General features: G+C 37.9%; 1 protein-coding gene across 1 annotated transcript in view; it reads right to left on the bottom strand.

Annotated features, from left to right (window-relative positions):
- CUL2 (cullin 2) overlaps positions 1 to 22912 on the bottom strand; it is a 156687-nt gene that overhangs the window by 133553 nt on the left and 222 nt on the right. The gene's annotated exons all lie outside the window — the stretch shown is intronic.

The following is a 22912-nucleotide window of genomic DNA, read 5'->3' as shown; positions in this document are numbered from 1 at the left end:
TGGGCTAGAGGGATGCAGGCTAAATCAAAATGTGTAGATCTAGGGGCGCCTGGGTGGCGCAGTTGGTTAAGCGTCCGACTTCAGCCAGGTCACGATCTCATGGTCCGTGAGTTCGAGCCCCGCGTCAGGCTCTGGGCTGATGGCTCAGAGCCTGGAGCCTGTTTCCGATTCTGTGTCTCCCTCTCTCTCTGCCCCTCCCCTGTTCATGCTCTGTCTCTCTCTGTCCCAAAAAATAAAATAAACGTTGAAAAAAAAATGTGTAGATCTACTGTTACCATTATAACTCCTTTGGGCAATAAAGAAAAAAGATAAATTACGTCTGCATTGCCCTTACCCGGTTTTGAAAGAAGAGTGATTTTAATCTAAAAAGAGACTATAGGCAATATGTTTGAAAGCAGGGTGAAGGCCAAAACTTTAGAGACATGGTAGGTTACTTCAAGCACTTCCCATAATTGCCAATAAACAAATACACATAAAGTGTAGTACGTAAGTGTTACCTCTGGAGACAATTAGGGACACAAAGATGGGAAAGAGTTGTATCTTCACTGCAAACCCTTCAGTGTCACTGAATTTTGTACCAAGGTTATGTATTATCTATTAACAAAACAAGTACAAGACCTTGTTTCTATTCTTAATTCTTAATAAGTTTGTTGCTCAGAGATTACCTCTGCTTTAGAATTTGTCATAGTTCATTGTAATTTCTTTTGAGGAATTGAGGAATTCATGAGATTTATGTGTTTGGAAAAGAACATGCTAACCTCAGAGTGGAGAACAGATTAATTAAAGGGAGGCCAAAATGGATGCAGGCTGACCAGGAAAGAGACTATTGCATTTGCCTAAGTGAGAACTGACAGTAGTTTAGAATGGGATCATGGTGGGAAAGACAGGGAAAAATGGAAGGTTTGGGAGATATTTTGATGGCTTTGATATCGGAATTGAGGGAGAAGAAAGTTATCGAGGAAGAATCCTAGTTTCCAGATTTGTGAACATATTAGTTATCTGTTGCTGGGCAGCAAATTATCCCCAAACACAATAGCTTAAAAGAATATTTATTTTCCACAGATTCTGTAGGTTGGGAATTTCAGGGTTGCTCATGAGGTTTCAGTCAAGATATTGGCCTGGGCTGCAGTCATCTGAAAGATTGACTGTAGTTGGAGGATCCAAGTTCACTCGCATTGCTGCTGGTAGAAAACATCACCTTCTCAGTGACTGTTGGGAGGAGGCCTCAGTTCCATGTCGTCTGTATGGACCTCTACAAAGGACTGCCTGAGTCTCCTCATAACATGTTAGCTGTCACATAGGAATTCAGTGTTCACTGAACTAATGTTAAAAAATAGGGGTGCATGGGTAACTCAGCTGGTTAAGCATCCAACTCTTTATCTCAGCTCAGATCTTGATCTCATGGTCATAAGTTCAAGCCCTGTGTTGGGCTCTGCACTAGACGTGAAGCCTACTTAAAAAAACAAACACAAAAAAAACCTCAGAAACTAAACATTTCAACAAGAATTATACATTTATGTACCCATCCTTTCATTCATTGATTCACTGTATCATTATTGCCTATTCTGTGCCATGCAATGTTCTAGGTGTTGGGCACAGCATTCACAGAGTCCTGGCCTCAATTAATTTACATTCTAACAAGAAGGGACAGATAAAAACTAGGTAAACAAATGAAAAAGATAATTTAATCTAGTAATTAATACTCTAAAGAAAATTAAACATAGTGGTGGAATAAGGTGATAGGGGTGATAACTAAGGCAATTGGGAAAGGCCTCTTTGACGGGGTGACATCTGAGCTTAATTGGCAAGAAGTGGCCAGTCACAAAATAATATGCAGAACATGATTTCAGACAGAGGGAACAGCAAGTGAAAAAAGCCTGAAGAATGGATGAGTTTGGTATGTTTGTGGAATAGAAAGATGGCCACTATGATCAGAGCATAGTGAACACATAAGAGAGCATTACAGCATGAACTGAAAAGGAAGACAAACACCAGATCTTCTAGGAAGAAGAGCTTATAAACCATGGTAAGAAGTTTAGGTGTCATTTTTTAAATTTCTTCTAATATTTATTTATTTTTGAGAGACAGAGAGAGAGAGAGAGAGAGAGAGAGAGAGAGAGAGAGAGAAGGAGACACAGAATGGGAAGCAGGCTCCAGGCTCCAAAATGGCAGTGCAGATCCTGATGTGGGGCTTGAACTCACAAACTGTGAGATCATGACCTGATCCAAAGTCTGATGCTTAACCAACTGAGCCACCCAGGTGCCCTATTTTAGATGTCATTTTAACCGCATGGGAAGTCATTGGGAGTTTTTCTGTTTTGTTTTTTTAATTTTTTTTTTTTAACATTTATTCATTTTTCAGAGACAGAGACAGAGCGAGAGGGGGCGGGACAGAGAGGGAGACACAGAATCCGAAGAAGGCTTCAGGCTCTGAGCTATCGGCACAGAGCCCAATGCAGGGCTTGAACCCACAAACTGTGAGATCATGACCTGAGCTGAAGTGGGACACTCAACTGACTGAGCCACCCAGGCGCCCCGTCACTGGGAGTTTTTAAGCATGGGCAATCTAATCCAGTGATCTGGTTTACCATATTTTAAAAATCCACTGGTGTTTTCTAGGGCTGCCACACAAAAATACAACAGGTTGGGTTGGCTTAAACAACAGAAATTTATTTCCCCACAGTTCCAGAAATTAGAATTCAAGATCACAGTATCAGCAGTGTTGGTTTCCTCTGAGGGCCAGAAGAGAAGGGTCTGTTCCAGGTCTCTCTCCTTGGCTTGCAGAGAGCTTGCTGCTTCTTCATGTGTTCATTCCTCTGTGCATACACCCTCTCTCTCACACACCTTATCTTTTCCTCTTCTTGTGAGAACACCAGTCGAACTGGATTAAGGCCTCACCTTAATAGCCTCATTTTAATTTAAAGACCTTATCTCCAAATATGATTACATATTTGAGGGTTGGGACTTCAGCATATGAATTTGAGGGGGACACAATTCAGTCCATAATAGAGGGCAAAATGAAAACAAAGGGGCACATGGATGGCTCAGGTTAGGTGACCAGCTCTTGGTTTCAGCTCAGGTCACGATCTCATGATTTGTGGGTTTGAGCGCGGTGTCAGGCTCAGCGCTGACAGTGTGGAGCCTGCTTGGAATGCTCTCTTCCTCTCTCTCTGCCACTCTCCCCCACCCCACCCCACCCCCTTCTCCAAATAAATGAATACACTTAAAAAAAAAAAAAGAATGGAAACATAGAGACCAGTTGGGATGCTATTGCAGTGTTGTAGCTAAAGATGCTAGTGGTTTGGATTAGGGTTTTTACCATAGGAAATAGTGAGGAATGGTTGGATGTTAGAAGTAGCATGAATGAGTTTGCTACCTCTAAGTGAGAGAAAGAAAGGACTCAGGGATTATTATCAAGTTTTTGGCCTGAGCAACTGGGTTGCCATTTGCTGAGACTGAGATGACCGGGATGGGACAAGTCTGCAGAGAAAACAAGAATCAAGAATTCTATTTTGAACATGTTACATCTGAAATACCTATTAGGCATTCAAATAGAGATGTTAAATAGAAAGTTACACATGTGTGTCTGAAGACCAGGGACAGATATATATTAATTTATTTGGGAATCATCAGTGTTTCAGGTATCATACTACTCAACAAAACTTTTCTTGTTGCCTGATTCAATTTCTGCAGAGTACAAACTTCCAGTCTCCTGTCTAGAAATTGAGACTGCAGTCAGAGAGGACTGATTCACTCAAATGCACAAGGATCTCTGTGTGAAGAGGAATCCAAAAGTGTACCTGATGCCTCTATAAATTCTCAACTGAATCCTACTTTCAGCCCCCATGTTATGACATACCTGGTACCTACTTGTCATGAACCTCTTTGAAGTTCCTCACAGTGAATCAAATTGCTTCTCAGTGGTATGCCCTTCTGTAGCTTCTATCTACTATTAGCTATCATTCTTCCATATATTCAATCTTACAAAAATTTGCAGAAATCTCATCTGCTAGATCTCTGCTTTTAGCCAAGATGGAGAGACTAGAATTGTATTTATCCTCCTGCCTAAAACAAGAAACTCAGACAAAACACATAAAACAGCAGTTTTCAGACAATGGATAACAGGCAGTGCAGGACTGTGATCCCTGAGGGAAGGGGGAACAAATGGTGAGCCCTACATTGAACCAGTTTACTTCTGCCTGGAGGCAGTTTCCAGGCTGCAGCACAGATGAGGAGAACCCAGACAAAGCCTGGATCTTTGGCTGAGTTGAAGAGATAGATATGAGAGTTCAGGGAGGCTAAAGTCCCCAGAATTTGCAGGACAGAGTAGTTTAGAGGACAGAACTCTGTAGAGACAGGTTGAGACCTGAAGGAGACTGGCTGAATTTTGAGCTGTGCGTGCAGGAAAAGAATGTAACTGGGTTCAAGGAAATGACCTATGTAAAATAGTAGACAAAATTAATTCCTAGACCCTACACAGGGCTGGGAATAAATTATTTGTGATCCCATAAGACGCAGTGGAAGGATCTTGCATTATACAGGGAAGTCAGATAGAATTCTCAACAGATTATTGCCTTAATTATGGGATTAAATCATCCAAGACTAAAGGCTGCTCTTCACCTAACTGACTAACCTTAATTTCAAAAGATCTGATTTCAAGTACTTATCTATACACTATTTAAAGAAATTCAACAAAACCCAGTAACAAACAATGCAAAATTCACAATGTCTATCATTTGATTAAAAATTATGAAGCATGCAGGGACGCCTGGGTGGCTCAGTCAGTTAAGCGTCTGACTTCGGCTCAGGTCACGACCTCACAGTTCGTGGGTTCGAGCCCCGTGAACCCCTGTGTCGGGCTCTGTGCTGACAGCTCAGAGCCTGGAGCCTGCTTCAGATTGTGTCTTTCTCTCTCTCTGCCTCTCCCCACTCGTGCTCTATCTCTCTCTCTCTTAAAAATAAATAAAAATTTAAAAAATATTAAAAAAAATTATGAAGCATGCAAAGAAACAAGAAAATATCCATAATCAGGAGAAAAATAGAAAAATCAATCAATAGAAACAAATCTAGAAATAACAGATATAATGGATCTAGCAGACAAACTATTTAAAACAGATTTTACAGATACATGTGAATATATATACAGATACATATTCACAAAGGTAAAGGGAAACATGACCATGATGAAGAGAGAAAGAAAAATATTTTTTAAAAGCCCAGGTAGAACTTCTTCAAATGAAAATAGGTCTGAAATAATAAAAATACATTGTATAGGATTAAAAGCAGACCAGATATTGCAGAAGAAAAGGTCAGTGAATTTGAAGAAAGAGCAAATAGAAACTATCCAAAATGAAGCACAAAGAGAAAACAAAATGAAGAAAGCATCAGTTACCTGTGGGATACTATGAAATGGTCTATATGTGTGTAATTGGAGTCTAGAAACATGGAGGTGGCAAAAAAAGTTTTGAAGAAATAATAGCTAAAATATTTTCCAAATTTGATGAAAACTAAACAGATCCAAGAAGTTCAAAGAACCACAAACAGAATAAAGAAAAACATTATAAGGCACATCAATAATACATTATATAGAAAAAACATAATTAAAACAATTCTCATCAGAAACAATGAAAGTGAGAAAAATATGGAGAGGTATCTTTAAAGCATTGAAAAAAAATTCAATATAGAATGCCTTATCCAGCAAAAACATCTTCCAAAACTGAAGCCATAATAAAGACTTTTTCAGAAAAACAAAAGCTAAGAGAATTTGTCACCAACACAAACAGGACTTTTTAAAAATATAAACCCATAAGGGAAAGGAGAAAACAAAAAAGAAATTAGGAAATACCTTGAACTTAATGAAAATGAAAATGTAATGTGTAAAACTTTGTAAGATGCCGCTGAAGCAGTACTTAGAGGAAAATTTATGACATTGATGCTTTCACTACAAAACAAGAAAAGTCTCAAACCAATGAATGATTCAAGTTTCCACCTTAAGGAATAGAAAAAGAGGGCAAATTATACCCAAAGTAAGCAGAAGAAAAAAATAATAAAAGAACAAAAATTAATGAAGTAGAAAACAAAAACAGAGAGACGTCAATGAATCCAAATACCATTTCTTTGTAAAGGGCAATAAAATTGATAAAGAAAAAAAGAGGGAAAAGGAAAATACAAAAATTACAAATATTAGGCTTGAAAGAGAGAACATCACTACAAATCCTACAGACATTAAAGGATAATATGAGAATACTGTGAACAATTTTGTGCTAATAAATTTGACAACTTAGATGAAAGAGAAATTCTTTACAAAGTACAAACTACCAAAATTTACTCAAGAAGAAACAGATAACCTGAAAATACATATATCTACTTTTTTTAATAGTCTTTATTTATTCCAGGTTTATTGAAATATAATTGACACATAACATTGTGTAAAGTTTAAGGTGTACAATGTGACTGTTTGATAGAGGAATGTATTACAAAATGGTATACCACAATAAGGTTAGTTAATACATCTATCACTTCAGTTACCTTTATGTGTGTGTGTGCGTGTGTGTATGTGTGTGTTAAGAACTTTTAAGATCCCCTTTTAGAAACTTCCAAGTATGCAATAAAACATTGTTAACTGTAATTCCCATATTGTACATTAAATCCCCAGAACGTATTCATCTTATACCTGGAAGTTTGTACCCTTTGACCATCATACCACCCATTTCCCCTACCCCCCAAGCCCCTGGCAACCACCAGTTTACCCACTGTTTCTATTCTGATGGCCTTTAATTTCACAATAATGTGTCTGGGTGTGACTTCTCCTCTTACTTCTTGTTTAGCACTCTTCAAGCCCTTTCAATCTGAAACTATTCTTTTTTTTATAATATAGGAATATGACTTGTAAGAATTCTAAAACACTATGTCAAGTGTTTAGTATGTGCACTACTCAGTAAATTTAAGTGCTATTATTTGTCTAAGTGTTATGACTGGCCAAATAAATGAATATTTGGCATTTCTTTCAATACTGCTAGCTCTAGTAGAATAATGACATTGTCTTCTTCACTACTCAAAGGCTGGCTAACATAATACACTCTGTGTCTTCTATTGCCATCTCTATGCTAACAACTCACAAATATGTATCTTCAGCCAATCTCTCTTTTTCTTTTTACCTCCATACTGGTATATCAAATTGTCTACTTCGACATTTGCCTATTCATAAGCATTTTAAATCAACATGTCCAAAAATGAGTTATACTTACTGTCGAACATGATGCTCCTATAAATTTCCCCTACTTGATGTGACTTCAAACCCATCAAAAACCTAGAAATTTTCCTTAGATTTCCATCTAGCTTTATTTCTCCAATCCATCAGTCATAAAAGTGATTTTGGTAAGTCCACTTATCTGCATTTCCAATGACACCATTGAAAGACAAGTCACCATGAACTGACACCATACTTACTAGAATTCTAAATGTTTCCCACCTCCAATACATCCCTCCAATTCATTCTCCCAGTGCTTCTCAAACTTGAGTGAAGATAAGAATCATCTGAGGAGTTAAAAAAAAATATTAGTTTCTGGCATTCATGCACAGATATTATACCTCAATTAGTCTTAAGCAAGGACAGGTATCTGTATATTTTAAAGTTACCCAGAGTTGACTTTCAGTTTGTTTTGGGGATATAGAGAGCTGGAAGGAGCATTTCTCTCATCACTGCAATAGAAAAGAGGCAAACTGGGGTGCCTGGGTGGCTCAGTTGGTTAAGTGTCAGACTTCAGCTCAGATCACGATCTCGTGGTTCATGAGTTCAAACCCTGGGTCAGACTCTGTGCTGACAGCTTAGAGCCTGGAGCCTGCTTTGGAATCTGTGTCTCCCTCTCTCTCTGCCCCTCCCCTGCTTGTGCTCTGTCTCTCTCTCTCTCAAAAATATATAAACATTAAAAAAAATTTTTTAATTAAAAAAAAAGGAAATCAGGTAAACTAACCTCAAATGCCCAACTATATTTGAAGCTGTCAGACAGCTGAGGTCACAGAGCAACCAACTGGCCCAAAATCTAAGGAAATACAAATGTCTGCAGAAAGAGAAGATATATCAGCACTAACATACTGGGATGGACACAACCAGACACTGGTAAGATAAGTTCAGCTAAAATAATTGAGAAATTCATGAAGGCTGAATGTGAGCTGTCAGCACAATATGAAAATCATAGTGGCTGCAGAAATGGACCGTGTCTACACCTTCTTATGGGCTCTTTCTCCACAAACCTTACCAGCACTTATAAGAAAGATTGGAAAGAGCCCTAATAAAGTGTCCATTGGTGTGCAATCTAGAAAAGGACAGCTCATTCTGTGATTCTTCACTATGGAATGAAAGTCTTAATCTTTCATTAAAATGAAGAGCAACACATACTATTGTACCCAGGGTGCTGAGGAAAAGTAATTTCAGCAGGGAAGGAACAGGGGGAAAAATCCCACTCTTGGTGGAGAGACAGGAGAATTGAGAAGAACACAGCCTCAGAGATCTAGGGATCCATAGATTCTGCTTGAAAACTAAGGCTTAATCAGAAAAAGAGAGAGAGTATGATCAAACCACTTCTCTCTCCCCCTCCCAGCACTGTTCCCCTCCAAGTTAACAAATTTGGAATAAAAAATAACATCAAAATACTGCTGGGTGAATGACTGCAGATGTAAGCGTATGCAAAGAGATCTCTGAGACATATAACAAAGCAAGACCTAAAGCTCAGGGTTGAACAGACATTACTCTAGGAACCCAACCCAGCCCTAAACACAAAGTCTAGCTACAGAAATTTTAAAATTAAACTCAGCTCAAGCCCTACCTAGATTAACCTCCTGCCTCCCCTCCAACTAAAGGCCTAGGAGGAGGAAAGGTACCCATTTCCAGGCATAGAAATTATTCTACTGCCCAACACAAGAAGTCCGGTCTTCAACCAAATATTACATGTCATACAAAAAGGCAAAGAAAACACATTCCTGAGAGACAAAGCAATCATCAGAACCAGATTTAGATATGACACATATATTGGAGCTATCTGACAGTGAGTTTAAATAACTATGATTAACATTTAAAGGTTCTGATGGAAAAGGTGGACAACATGCAATATCATATGGGCAATTTTAGCAAGAAAGAATCAAAAGGAAAATGTTAGAACAAAAAGCACAGTAACAGACATGAAGACTGTTTCAATATGCTCATTAGTGGACTTGACATAGCTGAGAAAAGAATCAGTGAACCTGAAGATAATCAATAGAAAGTACCCAAACTAAAACACCAAGAGAAATAAAAGTAAAATATAACAGGGCAGAAAAATCCAAGGGCTGTGAGATATCAAGCAGTCTAGCATCTGCATAATTCAAACCCCAGAAAAAGAAGAGAATATGGCAGCAGAAGAAATATTCAAGCAAAGGACAGTTAAGAATTTTCCAAAATTAATGGTAGACACCAAACCAAAGATCCATGAAACTGAGAGAACACTAATCAAGATGAATTAAAACACACATACACACACCACCACCACCACTACCAGTGGTATATCATATGCAAATTGCTAAAAACAAAAGACAAAGATAACATCTTGAAGACAACCACAGGGGAGAGGAGGGAATGACATGAAGACATGAATTACAGCAGACTTCTTGTTAGTAACCAGGCAAGCCAGAGGACAATGGAGTAGCATCTTTAAAATGCTGGGGGGGGGGGGGGGGGGGACTTATCAACCTAGAAATCTATGCCTAGCAAAAATATCTTTCAAAAATGAAGCAGAATTTAAGACTTCTTTAGACAAAGAAAACAAACAAACAACAAAAAAAAACCAGAGATTCCATTGCCATCAGATCTATTCCACAAGAAATGCTAAAGGAAGTTCTTCAAGAGGATAAATTATGATAATGGATTAAAACTTGGATGTACACAGGGGCGCCTGGGTGGCTCAGTTGGTTAAACGTCCAACTTCAACTCAGGTCATGATATCATGGTTTGTGAGTTTGAGCCCCTCATCAGGCTCTGTGCTGACAGCTCAGAGCCTGGAGCCTGCTTCAGATTCTGTGTCTCCCTCTCTCTCTGCCCCTCCTCCACTTACACTGTGTTTCTTTGTCTCTCAAAAGTAAACATTAAAAATATTTTTTTGAAAAATTTAGATGTACACAAAGAAATAAAGAATGATGGATATGGATAAATGCAGATAAAATATTTTTTATTTTAATTGCTCTAAAAGATAACTGTTAAAGTAAAAACACTGCAGTCTTGTATATTTAGAGCATATGTAAAAGCAAAATATATGACAACAATAGCACAATGAATGGAAGGGAGGAATTGGGAATATACTGTTGCAAGGACCTTACGTTATATGTGAAGTGGTATATTACTAGAGGATTATATTAATTCTGTGTAGACCATAGGCGTGAAAGAAAAAATTGACAGAAATATGTGACCATGAATTCCACAACTGCATTTCATTTTATGTATTTTATTTATTCTGGGATTTCTGGAAAATTCTCAACAATAATTCCTCCACCTTCCCTTAGCTTTTTTTTTTCAATTGGGAGATTTTCATTAGGAAAAATATTTATACTTCTACCTTTCATACATTTCCTGTTTTGTTTTCCACTTCATAATTCCTTCCTTGATCTGACCATCCAGTTCATGAAATAACTCTGGAATTATACTGTTCTGCTCTTCAACCCAATCGAACTCACAAATGTTTGTGCATTGTGTTTCCAAAATTCTTCCTTCTTTCTCTGAAGCTTTTTATGAAGCTTATTTTAAATATTTACTTATTTATTTTTGCGAGAGAGAGAGGAGAGAGAGAATCCCAAGTTGGCTCGGTGCTATTAGTGTAGAGCCTGACAGGGGGCTCAAACTCTTGAAACTGTGAGATCATGACCAGAGCTAAAATCAAAAGTTGGACACTTAACTGACTGAGCCACCCAGTCACCCCGAAGTTTATTTTAAATTCTTTTCCACTTTGATCCATTAGTTTGACTTCCTCTGATACAAGTAGTTTCTATAACCATTTTACTTTAATTGGTTATATTGCTCCTTATATGTTTCAGAAGCTTTCCCCCTCTGTTTATATTTACTCTTTGGGATCATCAGCTGCCTTGGCTAGTAATGCCTATCCAAAGGAAAGGAAGAAAAGCCTAAATATTGGTTCATGCTCCTCCAGAAGAGGTTAGGACTGGGGAAATGGTGTCTCTAGGGCAGTGATCTGGCTCAAGCATTCACTGTTTTCTCCACTTTGGGCATCAATCACCTACCCTCCAGGGTATCTGACAATCCCTCTCCACCAGTCACTGCTACTGGTGGGAGAGTACAGGTGCAGGCCAGCCAATCCATACTCATTGTGCTCTGCTCCTATCTCATAGGCCACACTTCCAAATGTCTTTGGCAGTTCTTGTTTTTTCTACCTACCCCTTAAAAGTTGCTATTTTCTAAAGCTCCTTGCACATTCCTATTTTCCGTAACACTGGGCAGGTTTACATTTTTATTGCCTTTACACTGTGCCTGCACAAAATAACATTCAGTGTTTGTTAAACAATTTTCTAATTGAAAAAGCCAAAGGACCTTTCCAACCACATCTTTCTTCTTGGAGGAGCTAAGTACTCTCAGCTTCAGAGTACTTGTTTTTAATAGTTCAGTTATTTATCTTAAAAAGGAGTTAAACTGCTAAACAAAACTTAAATGCAGAATAATTCTAAAGTTCCTCTGGACTCTATATTTCTGTGGGTCCACATTTGTACTGTAGAGTTGCTTGAACCATATACTTTTACCATGTTTAGTCTCTGATGGATGTCAGCTTAACATTGAGAGGATTCATTGCTAATTTTTAGCTCTCGGTGAAAGTCACTGTGGCTAGCCTTCTACACAAATATTTTCGTATTCACATCTAGATTTACTAGAAATCTTCAAGGAGGGTTTTTCTTCTGGAATGCTTTTCCTTACACTAAATTGCTCTTCTGAACCATTCTGAAGTGATTCTGTTGATTCTTTTTATTAACATCCGTTTTTTACTATTTTCAGAACATAACAAAAAAGACTTTGGCTTCTGATTTCTTATTCATAACCTAGTTAACCAGATATAAAGAAAATAAATAAAGAAAGAAAACTGACCAGTAAAAGCTGAAATTATTATCCTTCTTGAAGAAAACATATGAAAAAATCTTTGCTTTCTAGGAGAAGATTTCTTATGTATGATACCAAAGGCTTGATCCATAAGATAACAAATTGATAGACTGCATTTCAGCAGTTAAAAACCTCTTCAAAAGGCTTTAGTAGGGTAATAAACAAGCTGAGAAAGGGAGAAAATACTTGCAGAATGCATATAGAATAAGGACATTTATCAGAATGTGTAAATAATTCCCAAAATTCAATAATAAAGTAAAAAAAAATTTTGTTAGTGAGCAAAAATACTTCACCAAAGAAGATATAAAGAGGGAAAATAAGCACATAAAAATGCTCAACACAACATCTTTAGACATTTGGGAAATGCAAATAAAAATAACAGCAAGATATCTCTGCATACCCATAGAATGGCTAATTGCAACATAATTAGAAATATGTTTTTGGTTTCTGCCCCTGGGTTCCTGACAGAGCTCCTAAAACTCTTGTAATTTGCATAGTGATAGGGATGTTAGGAGCATCTTTTGTTTTAACATTTGGTCTTTGGTCTTGGTTCCTGGCATAGGGCTCCTACCTCTTTTGGATTTCCTGAGTGATAGGAGCATCTTTTGTTCTAATGTTGCAACTCTTGGTGGCCTCCTGGATAGCTTCAGGATGGAGGCTGGTTATCAGAAAGACCAGGCCATGATTAGAAACATGGAACTTTTAGAACCACCCCCCTCCTCTGGGGGCTAGAGATTGCCTATCTGATGCAGCCTCCATAAAAATCTCTAAACTATATTCTGAGAGCTTCCAGGTTAGTGAACATATCCATGTACCAGGACGGTGGCACACCCCAACTCCAAGGGACAGAAGCTTCTGTGCTTGGGATCCTTCCAGATCTATGTATCTTTTCATCTGGTTGTTCATTTGTATCCTTCATAATAAACATAAGTTAAAAAAAAAAAAAAAACCTGGCCATCTGTAGAGACCGCATGAATCTTCAAACTATTATATTCAGAAAGTTTCTTTTTATCTCTACGTGAATGTTTCCAAATTCTTCATACTAACAACCCAGATTCAGAAATCTCAAGTGAATCTATACACAGTCTTAGAAATCAATGCTAAATTATCAGTTGTCATGCCTGGATGTGGGTGACTGGGTTTCCCAACCATGAAAATAGTTTCTATTACAAAAAATGTTACATTTCATTTTAGGAAAATGATATCCACATGATGGCACTATAACCTACAAAATAAGAGGTTGTCAATTTATGAAGACTAAGAACTTGGTAAATTCTAGAGTACTTGCTATTGATGAAGCATGCTTAAAAATAAGGCATTTTATATACAGATAATATGGATATCATTTCCCTTATATTTTATAGAGACATACTGGCTAATACTTAATTTCCAGTGCATTTTTCACATGTCTCATTTAATAACAGCATCTTAGTTCTGACCTTATAGAAAACAGTTATTAAACATTTTTAGCATATGGCACTGAACTAGATAGGTCAAATGAAACCAAACAAAAAGGTATTTAGAAGCCTGTTGTGAGCATTCAACTGTTTTGGAAGCTACTTAATGCATTCCCATAATGTCATGTCTTCCCATAGGTTATTTTAAAGGCTAATCTAGGAATAGGGACAGAGCCATCATGAAGTTATATTCTGGCAGGGGAGATAGGCTTTAACTACATGTTGACATTATTAATTACAATTATAGTAAACACTACAAAGGAGATGTCTAAGTAAAATAAAAACATATAAATTGTTAAAGGGTTTTAATCCAGTCTGCCAAATAAAAGGAAGCTTCACTGAAGAAGAGATCATGAATGAGGCAAACTCTGAAGGATGATTAGAAATTAAAGAGCTAAGGGGCACCAGGGTGCCTCAGTCAGTTAAGGTCTGACTTCGGCTCAGGTCATGAACTCGCGGTTTGTGAGTTTGAGCCCCACGTCAGGCTCTGTGCTGACAGCTCAGAGCCTGGAGCCTGCTTCAGATTCTGTGTCTCCCTCTCTCTCTGCCCCTCCCCAGCTTGCACTCTGTCTCTCTCTCTCAAAAATAAACATTAAAAAAATATTTTAAAAAAATTAAAGAGGTAAAAGAAAGGGAAAAGCATTATAATCACAGGGAACCGCATGTGCAAAAGGACTGAGGCAGCATATATCAGTAACTGAGAACATTAACAAAAAGCCATCCCATCTTGATTGATCTATACAAATCAGCATTTAGTTCAAATGTTTTATTATCAATTCATTGATCTCTAAATGTGAACACTGTATCCAATTTACGGATGAACTATATTTTAAGTTTGATAGAAAATTAGCTGTTTAGGGGCGCCTGGGTGGCTCAGTTGGTTAAGCGTCTGACTTCAGCTCAGGTCACGATCTCACGGTCCGTGAGTTCGAGCCCCGCGTCGGGCTCTGGGCTGATGGCTCAGAGCCTGGAGCCTGCTTCCAATTCTGTGTCTCCCCCTCTCTCTGACCCTCCCCCGTTCATGCTCTGTCTCTCTCTGTCTCAAAAATAAATAAACATTAAAAAAATTTTTTTAAAAATTAGCTGTTTAGAAGGAAACATACTTTTCCATGGCAAAAATAGTATAAATAATAGTACTATGAAGCCTATCTAAGCCACACTGTAATTACAATGGACTGTTCTCCTTGAATAAAGTATGTTCCCCATATATATTTCTCAATGCCTTAAATAAACAATAGTTCTGCATTATAAGTAATTAACAATAGAAGAAAGATAAAGTAGAAGTAATTTTAGAATGTATATTGTATGCTGAAGATAGAGAATAATTTAATTAGAAAAACCTTTAGGTGATCAATGGAGGCTTCTGGAAGTTCTAAACAGAACTTCTATGCACATTAAAGAGTTCTTTACAGACTGAGGGCATTGACTCCTTTTTAGCCTAATTTTACTTTAAAACTTGAAACTTTCTTTTCCTTGGTATAGTTGTATTACTAGCTCTACTTTTTTTTGCCCAAACATCATGATTAAATGTGTTCTAGTTCCTAAATGAAATAGAATCAGAGAAAGTAAGAAGAAAGGGTTTTTTCCCATCCTTTAGCAATTGAGCAGGAGTTCAAAAGAGGAAAGGAGAAACTAAAGGGTGTGTGAACATGGGGGAGTGGGCACAGGTGTGGCTGTGTAAGAGGAAGCCACCGCATCCTAGTGACAAAAGGAGAGTTTTGCAGCTTATAGTGAACCTGAGTTACATGAGCACTTAAAGGCACCAAGAAAGGGAGTATGGCAGATGTTAAAAAAATCTCTTCAATGAAGAAAGTAATAGAAGGAAGGTAGATCAGAACCCCCCTTCCTCTGTCACAGGTAGTGAGGTCAGCCAGGGATATTTAATAGCATCCTGTGACTTGTCAAAGATAAAGCTGGACACTAGTGAAAGTGGTAAAGACAGGTTTTTAATCATATCTCTACTATTGCAATAGAGAAAAGAGTCCAGCATGAACTGAACTCAACTTGGATTTGTAGAGAGGCGACTGGGTGCTTTAAAGGGAGGAGGGGGGAATAGAGAGGGGGAAGAATGGAGCTCAACAGAGTCTGGGAAGTGATCAGTTACAAAAAGTGACAAGGCAGAGTTGAGCCATTTAGATTTGTTAACTGGTACTTATGGAGTCTCTTGCCCTCCCACAGAGATTGGGAGACAGGGGTCCTTTCTTTAGGTGTTGGCAAGAGAACAAGCTATAATTTCTTTTGACAGCTTTGAGTTTTCTTGGACAAGCAATTCAAATGGAGCTAGAGTCATTCTAGGGCTGACACCTTGAGCTGTTAGAAACTATGTTTGCTTGTGTTTTGTTCAAGCCTTTGAAGTCAAGGATGAGGCTTAGGTGAGAAAAGGGCTCAGAGCAGCCTGTGTAAAGTTTGGTTAAGGAGAGACTATTTGTCAGGCTAAAGTGCAGTGTACAATTTATTCCTCTCGATACCATTTTCACATATTGTAAGTTCAAAATGTAACTACTGTACATGTCTTAAGGATTAAACTTTACTAGATGATTTCAAAATGTTTCTACCACGTCTTCTACCATACTATGAATATGATATAAACTGACTATATAAATAATGATAGCGAATAGTTACTGAGCTTTGTACTATATTAAAGCCTTTATATTTATTAATTGATTCTTCACAAATGCCTTATGGGATCAGTTTCATGATTCCTCTTCTACAGCTAAGGAAAAGTAGGCTTGAGAGTGGGGCTAAAATTTTTGACATAATTTTGGCAAAAATTGTGGCACAGAGCCCTTTTCCAATATGAGATGTATTGGTAATAACAATCTCTCTGTTCTTATTGCCTGGCCTCTCCCATGCTCTAGTTCTTAAAGGCTTGAAGAGGGCTGTGTGTGTATGTACATATATATGTATATATACATGTATGTATATGTACATATGTGTATGTATATATATATGTCTATATGTCTATATGTGTGTGTGTGTATATATATATATATATATATATATATATATATATATATATATAAACAGTCTCTACCCTGTTACTTTTCCTCTCTTATTCTTTCTTTCCACCCCTAAACCTTTTTGCTGATAACCTGATTTATTTTCCAGAGCAGTGACCCCAAGTCATAGCACTGACACCTTCTATTCCTGTTAGCCTAGTCTTTTTTTCCCTTCCTTTTGATCTGATCAGTAGCCCATTTCACCATCTGAATTGATCCTGATGCTTTTTTACTCAGTTCTTGCTGGCTCTTGATATCTGATATCTGTTTTTAATTTGGCTTACTTGATTTCTCCTTTTTCTGACAACCATGCACACATCTGAGTTTCAATAGCTGCCATTTCAATGTAATGGAATTTAGTCTTCAGAATTTAGTCCTGATGAAACAGTTGTTGAAATGAGCCCTCTTTGTCATGGGAGATGCTGTTTTATTTCAATCCAGTAACTTTCTAATCCTCTCGTAACATGGGGCTCAATTCTTTTAAAGGATTTTACATTGGATTTAATTCTGAGACCAGTTTCAAATTTCTTTTCAATAATTAAAATAATTAATAAAGTACTCAGCAGTTCATATGCTCTATGAGTCATCATTCATGTCTCTGTGTTCTTCTGGCATCTCATTTACATACTTAAAAATAGAAAAAAGAAACACTAATTACTATCATTTTTATATCAAAAATATTTGGAGAACTAATTCTATCAAATTCTGCAGTTTCCAAGGTTGAACAGTGGTCAGTTTTAGACAAGCTTCTTAGTTTTCCAGTCCTTAATGGTTCTCTCTGACATTAGCTATAGTGTGATTCTATGTGAAAAAAAAAAATCTTGGCAGGCAACTGAATTTGTGGTCAATAAAAACATGTAAAAAACATTTGAAAGTAGATTTTCATGATTTAAAAAATGATACGTGACAGTTTAATGACTGCAAACAATCTCCTAGTTTTAAAGAATTCAGTGGCCTGAGTTTGTATTATAATACTCATCCTTTTACCATGGTTCTAAGTATTCTGCTGAGTTCACAGCCAGTAGATATTGATGTTTAAGTTTATAATCCTCAAAAAAAAAAAAAAAAAAAAAGAACACACCCCCACATATAAAAGGATATTTCCTATGCTGGAAGTAGGACTGCTAACTTTCTTGTAGCAGGAAACATTTCTTCCCAAACAGCAAATTGGAGACATCATAAATCAAGTGCATATTACATTGACTTCTTTTCCTTTTCTCAAATTTTTAAACTGGACACACTATATTTGTTAGAGTCTCAAATCCTAAAGCTTGAATAGAAAGGGCCTGTGTAAATACCTTTCAAGTGAATCCATTTTCTAATTCTCTCCTGCGGTAAATTAATAAAATAAACAAAAAAGGAGTGTAGCCATTTAAACAATGCAAAATTCTGAGATCTTGTGGTATAGTAGTAGTAGCACAGGGTTAAAAGTCACAAATCCTGGATTCTAGTCTCGATATTACTATTGGTTAGCCAAAGCAAGTATTGTAACTACTCAGCCTCCACTTCCTAATTTAGTTTCCTTAAATTTTATTTATTTATCGGGGTGCCTGGGTGGCTCAGTTGGTTAAACGTCTGACCAGCTTAGGTCATGATCTCATGGTTCGTGAGTTCAAGCCTCGCGTGGGGCTCTGTGCTGACAGCTCAGGGCATGGAGCCTGCTTTAGATTCTGTGTCTCCCTCTCTCTCTGCCCCTCCCCTGCTCACACTCTGTTACTTTCTAATCCTCAAAAATAAATAAACATTTAAAATTTAATTTTATTTATTTTTAGAGACACAGAGCGAGTGGGAGCGGGGGAGGGGCGGAGAGAAGCAGACAATCTCAAGCAGCCTCTGCACTGTCAGCATCAGCGCAGAGCCCAACACAGGTCTGGAACTCATGAAACCGCGAGACCATGACTGAAGCGGAAATCAAGAGCTGGATGCTTAACCGACTGAGCCACCCAGGCGCCCCTCCACTTTCTAATTTATAAAACAAACGGGTGGATTTAGAGCTTAGATTCCACACAAGTCAATGAAGGAACTTGCACAAGTAATAAGGTATTAATTATAACTCACATTTATTCAGTGCTTACTCTGGGCCAAGCACAAAATTCTATATACTTACATGAATTAATCTTCACAACAACCTATGAGTCAGGTACTAATACTATCTCCATTTCATAGGCGAGGAAATGGAAGCACAGAGCAGTTTAGGAACTTGCCCAACATTTGAACAGCTAGTAAAGTATCAAAATTGGAATTTTAACTCAGAATTCTGGCCCTGTTTCCTGACAACAATCATTTATCGCAAGCAAAGAGGAGACATTTTATTTCTAAGAAGATCAGTAAAGGAGATAGCATGTAAGCTAGGTCTTACAGTATGCAGAAGATTTTAACCGGCAGATATAGAGAATTGAGGAGAAAATGGAGTGAATGAAGCCCAAAAAGACTGGAAAATATAAGGTAATTATACGGAACAGTAAGTAGTAAGGTTTGGCTAAAATGCTGCCAGCGTTTAATCTTGCAGCACACTAGACTCATCTGGAAATCTTAAAAGAAGTGGATTTATAGGTTCTTTTTTTGGGGATTCTGACTCAGTAAGTCAACAGGTAGGGCCTAGGGCCTAGGAACATCTTTTCAACAAGTTTTTCACATGACTCTGATGTGCAGCAAGGTATAAGAAGCAGTGGGGTATAAAACACGAAGGACTAACATGGAATAGGCCTGTATACCTAAGTTGGACTCAGATCATCAAGGGCTTTATGCCAAACTAAGATACTTGGACTCAGCCAGTAAGATCTCACTGACTTTTTTGCTTTAATTAAAATTTTACATTTTTAGAATATGTAATGGATGCATGTAGCAGAAAATTCAAGAGGCCAACAAAAGGAACTCAATCTGCTTTCCACCTTTGACTCCTTAAGTCCCAGTCCCTCTTAATCATTCAGGATTTTTAAGAAGAGAAATCACATGAGCCATGTATTGGGAAAATGAACCAGATAGAAATATTTAAGAAGAACTATATTGGAGGCAAGGATGACCTCAGTCACACTGGTCATAGTGGGAATGAGAAGGAAAGGATGGATGCAAATTTCTACACATGAAAGCAATAGGATTGGTGTTAGCATAGGACCTAGAACATAGCAGGCTCTTTAAATTATAAACTAAATGGATCCTCAATGATATGAGTATACAATGACCAAAATGACTCCATGATTTAAAGGCAGGATGACCGGAAACTGAAAAGTGCTGCTACATTGTTGAAATAAAAACAATGTTCAAGAATGGAAAGGGAAGATGATATAGTTTTGAATCTATTGAGTTAGAAATGATCATAGGCCATGTAAGTGAAACTTCTATCAGATAGATGGAAATATGATTTGGTGCTAGGAAGAGAAGTTGGGAGCTTGGGGTATAACTTTGAGAATTTCCTTTCCAACAGAAATGGGAATGATGAAATAAGGAGGACGATGTAGAAGAAAATGATCAAGGGCAGAAAATTCAGAACTATCTGCATTTAGAGAAACAAAGGTGAGTGAAGCCAAGAGAGTCAAATGTCATGGAAATTCAGAGGTGGGGGGAGACCTTAAGAAGGTAGTATTAATTAGGAAAAGAGGTCAAGGAGGATGAAAAATGTAAAAAAAAGTTTCAGATTCTCTAATCAGAAAGAAGGGGGAAAGAGGGCAAAAATCAGACAGCCAGGAAATAAGAAATGAGTAGGTGGTAAGGAAGTGAAAATAGCAAGTGCTTTCTATTCTTGAGAATTCTGATAGCGAGAGGATTGGCAAGAGCTGGAACAACAACCATCTGGGCAAAAAAATGTTATGTGAACGTGCACCCTAGAGCTAGAAACTCTGTAGCCTTCCTTCTGGGAAAAGCAGTGTCAACAGTTTTCAAGTAGAGGCAAGATATGAACACATTTGCAGGGAGAGGAGAAGGAGCTAAGAGGAAGAGAGAGAATAAAGGTACAATATGGGAAAGAAAAGACACCTATTTTGGAGTGGTGTGGTGGCTCAGTTGAGCATCCAACTCTTGATTTCAGCTCAGGTCATGATCCCACGGTTGTTGGATCAAGCTCTGTGCTGAGCTTGGAGCCTGCTTAAGAGTCTCTCTCTCCCCCTATGCCCCACCACTGCCTCTCTCTCTCTCTAAAGTAAAAAAATAAAAAAACAAAACAGTAAACATCAAAAAAAAAGACACCTATCTTACAACTGTATTTGGAAGGAGGTGTTCCTCCTGACTCACAAAGGGAGGGATAATTTAAGAGATTTTCAGGGGAAGAGGGAGTATTTGGGTGTGACTGACAGCCCGTACTTTCTCAGGAAAGTAGGTGCTCTAGTTGTTTCTCAACAGAGAATTAAATATTGCCTAGGTGAGGAACCCAAAAATCTAGACACTAGACCAATATAAAAATGGCTAGTTTTTTTTTATTGAGCACACACTTTATGGTAGATACTTTATTTAACCTTTGTAACAATGCAAAGAAGTAGGTACTATTATTCTTCCTGTTTAAACAACTTATGTCTTCATAACCTGCTCTTTTTTATCCCTGATATCCCATTAAAATTTTTTCTATCTTTATCTTATGTAAAAAACAAAACAAAAACAAGAACAAAAAAACCCTGAAAAATCAGCTATTGGCATTTCTAATGAAATGTTTGAATTATTTGAAAGGGATACCCCTGAGAGGCAGGTGATTTGTCTCAGAGCTCAAGCTTCTTTTAGAATCCTTCACTATGGGTAGGCAGAATGATGCTCCCACTCCCCAAAGATGTCTACATTGTAATCACTGTTAACCTATGAACATGTCAGATTACATGGCAAAGGGAAATTAAAGTTACAGGTAGAATTAAGCTGTATTACAGATAGAATTAAGCAGCTGATCAGCTGATTTTGATACAGGAATATTATCCTGGATCATCAGGATGGGCCCAGTGGTTCTACCAAGGAGAACTGGGACGCAAGAGAATCAGAGAGATGGCAGCATGAGAAAGAACCAGCTGTTGCTGGCTTTGAAGATGGAGAAAAGGAGTCATGACCCAGGGAATGTGGGTGGTCTCTAGAAGATGAAAAATGCAAGGTCATGGACTCTTCCCTGGAGCCCACAACCCCTTGATTTTAGCCCATTGAGATGTTTATTTTTTTTTTTCTCAGCAACTTTTCTAAAAAAAAAATTTTTTTAACATTTATTTATTTTTGAGACAAAGAGAGACAGAGCCCACAACCCCTTGATTTTAGCCCATTAAGATGTTTATTTTTCTTTTCTCAGCAACTTTTCTAAAAAAAAATTTTTTTAAACATTTATTTATTTTTGAGACAAAGAGAGACAGAGCATGAACGGGGGAGGGTCAGAGAGAGAGAGACACAGAATCTGAAACAGGCTCCAGGCTCTGAGCAGTCAGCACAGAGCCCGACGCGGGGCTGGAACTCACATACCGCGAGATCGTGACCTGAGCCAAAGTCAGACGCTTAACCAACCAAGCCACCCAGGCGCCCCTCTCAGCAGCTTTTCAAGTGGTGTCCTTGACACTGGCTTTGTGCATGACACATTCCTGAGTACTACAGGACTGTTAGATAATAAATGTGTTGTTTTAAGTTTGTGGTAATTTCAAATAGCAGCACTAGGAAATTGCATGTACCTTCACTGCTGCTGTGTCATGCCCTTTCTTTTCAGATCCCAGGTACTCTCCTGTTCTCAAAAGCAGGTACTCTCAAGAAGGATTTGACATTTACATCTTAGTGTATGTTGCTTTACCACTAATTCTTAGATTTAAGCCCTTTATTCATTTTATCCAGAGACAGACAGTGTGAGTGGGGGAGGATCACAGGGGGAGTCAGACACAGAATCCAAAGCATGCTCCGTGCACTGAGCTATCAGCACAGAGCTGGATGCGGGGATGTGGGGCTTGAACTCAAGAGCCTATGAGATCATGACCTGAGCTGAAGTCAGAGGCTTAAGGGATTGAGCCACCCAGGCACCCCCATTTTAAGCCCTTTAGAATGTGTACTTTGTTAAAGAAATTTAGGAACAAACAAGTAGGTGGAGAACAATGTTCTGGGAAAGAATGATCACAATTTCCCCTCCATCACTTGTAGATAAAAATCCATTCATCTTGCACTGGTCAACCTTGACCACAATGAATGGTATGATTTTGAGGATTTGGTAATCCTTTTTTATTTTCTTCCCTTCTAATGACCCTCCCCCGAGCTAAAATGAGCTGTATTATGGATGCATAAATATTCGGTGCCAGCCTTGTCTAACTACAGACTTGGTTGTTTTGTAAATTTAATTTGTAAACTCGCTAGTGTTCCTTAAGAAATTACTATTTATCAGGCGGTGATGGGCT

Source organism: Neofelis nebulosa, chromosome 8 (assembly GCF_028018385.1).
Source record: "Neofelis nebulosa isolate mNeoNeb1 chromosome 8, mNeoNeb1.pri, whole genome shotgun sequence".
Taxonomy (NCBI): domain Eukaryota; kingdom Metazoa; phylum Chordata; class Mammalia; order Carnivora; family Felidae; genus Neofelis; species Neofelis nebulosa.
The sequence above is the reverse complement of the archived record's forward strand: the minus strand, read 5'-3'. Positions and strand labels throughout refer to the sequence as shown.